Source organism: Hippopotamus amphibius, chromosome 9 (genome assembly GCF_030028045.1).
Source record: "Hippopotamus amphibius kiboko isolate mHipAmp2 chromosome 9, mHipAmp2.hap2, whole genome shotgun sequence".
Taxonomy (NCBI): Eukaryota; Metazoa; Chordata; class Mammalia; order Artiodactyla; family Hippopotamidae; genus Hippopotamus; species Hippopotamus amphibius.
Window position 1 is genome coordinate 44,938,988 of NC_080194.1, and position 4,591 is coordinate 44,943,578.

Consider the following 4,591-nt stretch of genomic DNA (forward strand, 5'->3'; position numbering starts at 1 on the left):
TGATACAAGAGATCCTAGCCATTACAATAAGGAATACAAAGAAATAAAAAGCACAAAGATTGGAAAGATATAAGTGGAGATGTCTATATTTGCAGATGACATAATTGTTAACATAGAAAATACTAAGGAATGTGCAAACAACTACTAGAATTAATAAATGAAGTCAATATATAAAAATCAGTTGTGTTTCCATATATGATACTAGCAGGAAAGAACTGAAAATGAAATTAAAAATTCTGTTTGCGAGAGCATCGAAAAACATAAAATCCTTAGGAATAAATTTAACGAAAGACATGCAAGACCTTTACTTTACACACTGAAAATTACAAAACGTTGTTGAGAGAAATCAAAGGAGATTTAAATAAATGAAGAAATATACCAAATTCATAGTCTAGAAGACAGTATTAGGCTGTTATTTTCCAAAAATCAATTTATAAATTCAATACAATCCCAATCAAAATCACAATAAGCTTTTTTTTTAAATAGACTTTTATATGAGAAATTTGTGTATAAAAAGCTAAATCAATCTTGGGGGAAAAAAGACAAAGTTGGAGGACCCACAATACATGATTTAAAAACGTGGTATCAAGCTATTATAAGGAAGACAGAACAATACTGGTATAAGGATAGACAAATAGATTAATGGAAAGGAAAGAGTCCCACAGATCAATTGTCAACATTCCCTTCTACATTGTAAACTCTCTAATTGTGTCTGAATCTGTCCCTTGCTGCATCCCCTGAGTCTAAACAGGGCTGAACTAATGAAGGAGGGTAATGTAACAACCATCAAGTGTAGTACACAGTAGGTGCCCAATAAATACTTACTAAATAAGTGCATTTTAAGGAATGAAGTGGACCTAGCAATCTGGTCTCCTCCCAAGGTCAAACTGTATGCCCCTCAGACATGCAATTTTGGAGGCAAAGAAACCACCCTACCTTAATCTACCCCCCGCCACCACTCCTAGCTCCATTCCTTGGAGTCCTCTCTCCCTTCACCTTAGCCATCCAGCTCAGAATCACCAGCTCCCTGATCTTCACCCTGCCTACCCTACTATTGCCGAGCCTCTGAAATTCAGAAAGCAGAGGATGCTGTCGACTCTAGAGGTGAGACCCACATGCCGCGGGTTTCTTGGTCTCTTCCAACAGAACAAAGACTGAGGAGAAATGACAGATGGAGCTGGCAGTTGCCCCCTCGGAAAGGGTGATCAAGTGCCCAGGTATGTCCAGGACAGAGGGGTTTCCTGAGACAAAGGCCCTCAGTTTTAAAACCAGGATAATGTTTTTAATGGTGGGCAAAGCAAGGAGGGTTGGTCACCATACCTCCCAGGAATCCTGCCTCAACCTCTTTCATCCTGAAAAGGAAAGTCAAGTGGACTATACCCTTCCCGTGGTGGGGCGTGCCAGCTCTAGAGGGAGGAGTCTTTTGATCTGAATTTCAGCAGCAAAGGTGGTTCCATATCCCAGCTCCAGAGCAGGGTCTGAAGTTCAACAAGTACTAGGCAAGCTGCTAAAGGAACAGAGGCAAGGGGCCCTGCCTCTGGAAACACCGCTACCCAGGGAGGGCTGTGTTCTGCAGCCACAAGCTTGCACACCCTCAGCCTCATATCCAGCCCCATAATTTCTCTTCCCACCCTGCACATTTTATCAAGCACTAGCTTTTGAACCAGTGTTCAACGTTTACATACACTTAAATTGTTGTATAAAGTATTACTTTATAAATGCAATATCTATTTTAAAGTGCTTTAATACAGAATGTTACTAAGGAAAAATTCAGTCTTACTCCACCCCATCCCACCCTGCTCTCAGCTCCCTCTTTAAAGGAAACCAGTAAGATTTTCTGATGTGAGATGTGATGGCTTCTAATATCATCAGATTTGTCAAATCTGAATAATATGCATATACCCCCATTTCTTGATTTATCAATTGGATTATTATTTATTGATTCCCCTCATGAAACAAATGAAGACATCTGCTCCTTACATTACTTCTCATCTTCCAATTTCTTCCACATTGTGTTAGTTATAGTGTTAGTTGATTCTGTTCTTTACTACTTCAAGCTCCATGAATCTTTATTTCTGCTTTCATCCGCTTTAGCTATATCTCGTGATTTCTACTATGTGAAATGAAGAAATTGGCCCTGGTACTCTGTCCCACCTCTTCTCCACCCCAACCTTCTGACTCTGACAGCTATACTATTACTTTTACATTGCCAAGAATTATAATAATATTTATATATATTCTGTAACCATAATTAAGCCTTTTGAGCTTTATCTAGAGAGTAATTCTGTTCATTTAAATCCAATAAACAGTATTTACAACCTTATGATTAGAAGTAAATTCTAATTTGATATTAAATTGGATCCATAAAACAAGAAAGGTCTTCTAGTGAAAAGAATCAATCAGAAAACAGGAAAGAGTTCTGGGAAATGAAAACTATGATTGCTGAAATAAAATATATGATTTGAAAGTCTAGAAGCTAGTCCCAGAAAGTAAGGAAGTGCTTAAATAAATAGGATGGGGGTGTGTCAAAGGGACATAGGTGCCAACCTGAAAGAGCTCTCAATAGGCAAAGATGTGACAATTTTAGCAACAAAATAATGGAGTATTAGAGTATAACCCAAAGTATAACATAAATATATAGGAGTCCATGTTGATCTAAATAAGTGATTGAATAAATAAATACATGGGGAGAATGGATAAATCTTCCTTATAGAAGAATTCCAGATAACATTATGTAGATATTCTCCCCTCCAGATGGAGCTTAATTGGCTCCCCGCCTGTAAATGTGTGCTGGACTTAGTGACTCACTGCCGAAGAAGAAAGTATGGAAAGGGAAAAAACAGTAACTTCACACTGGACAAATCTGACACACTGCTTTAATCAAGTGATCAAGGGTACCATCACCAGCTGATGTCATGTGATGAGAGGGGCACCTCACCTTTGTGATATTCTCCCCAAGCACCTCATCCCAGTCTAATCATGAGAAAAAAATGCAAATTGAGGGAAATTCCACAAAATATCTGACAAATACTCTTCAATAATTAAAAAAAAAAAAACAGACAAAAAGCAAGGAAAGACTGAGAAACTGTCCCAGAGGAGACTCAGAAGACAAGATAATTAAATACAATGTGATATGCTGGATTGGGTCTTGGCACAGAAAAAGGATATTAGTGGAAAAACTGTTGAAATACTAATAAGAGCTAATAAAAATTTTGGGAAACAAAAGCAAAAATAAACAAATGGAACTACATCAAACTAAAAAGGTTTTTCACAATGAAGGAAACTATAAACAAAACCAAAAGGCAGCCTACCAGATGGGAGAAGACATTTGCAAATGATATATTTGAATAGGGGTTAATATCCAAAATAAGCAAAGAATGCATAGAACTCAACATCAAAAAAACAAACAATGCAATTGAAAAACGAGTAGAGGATCTGAATAGATATTTTTCCAAAGAAGACATACAGATGGAGAGATAGGATTAAGATGGTGGAACAGGAGGACGTGCGCTCACTCCCTCTTGCAAGAGCAGCGGAATTACAACTGCCTGCTGAACAATCATCGACAGAAAGACACTAGAACTCACCAAAAGAGACACCCCACATCCACAGACAAAGGAGAAGCAATAATGAGATGGTAGGAGGGGTGCAATCGTGTTAAAATCAAATCCCATGAATGCTGGGTGGGTGACTCACAAACTGGAGGACAGTTATACTGTAGAAGTCCACCCACTAAAGTGAGGGTTCTGAGCTCCACATCAGGCTTCCCAACCTGGGAGTCCAGCAACGGGAGGAGGAATCCCCAGAGAATCAGACTCTGAAAGCCAGTGGGATTTGATTGCAGGACCTCCACATGACTAGTGGAAAGAGAGACTCCACTATTGGAGGGCACACAAAAAAGTGTGCTCACCAGGACCCAGGGGGAAGGAGCAGTGACCCCATAGGAGACTGAACCAGACCTACCTGCTGGTGTTGGAGGGCTGCCTGCAGAGGTGGGGGGGGCAGCTTTGGCTCACCGAGGAGGCAGGGGCACTGGCAGCAGGGGTTCTGGGAAGTGCTTATTGGTGTGAGCCCTCCCAGAGTCGGCCATTAGCCCCACCAAAGAGCCTGCGGGCTCCAGCACTAGGTGGCCTCAGGCCAAATAGCCAACAAGGTGTGAACACAGCCCCACCCATTAGCAGACAAGCAGATTAAAGTTTTACTGAGCTCCACCCACCAAATTGGATTAAAGCTTTACTGAGCTCTGCCCACCCAGCCCTACCCACCATCAGTCCCTCCCATCAGGAAGCACATAGGAGGCTCCTAGATAGTTCCTCCGCAAGAGGGCAGACAGCAGTATCAAGCAGTATCAGCAGTATTTCATCTTGTGGAACTGAAAACCACAGCCACAGAAAAACATAGAAAATAAAAAGGCAAAAGACTTTGTACCAGATGAAGGGACAGAATAAAGCCCCAGAAAAACAACTAAATGAAGAGGTGATAGGCACCCTTACAGAAAAAGAATTCAGAATAATGATAGTGAAGATGATCCAGGACTTTGAAAAAAGACTGGATGCAAAGATCAAAAAGTTTACCAAAGACCCAGAAGAAT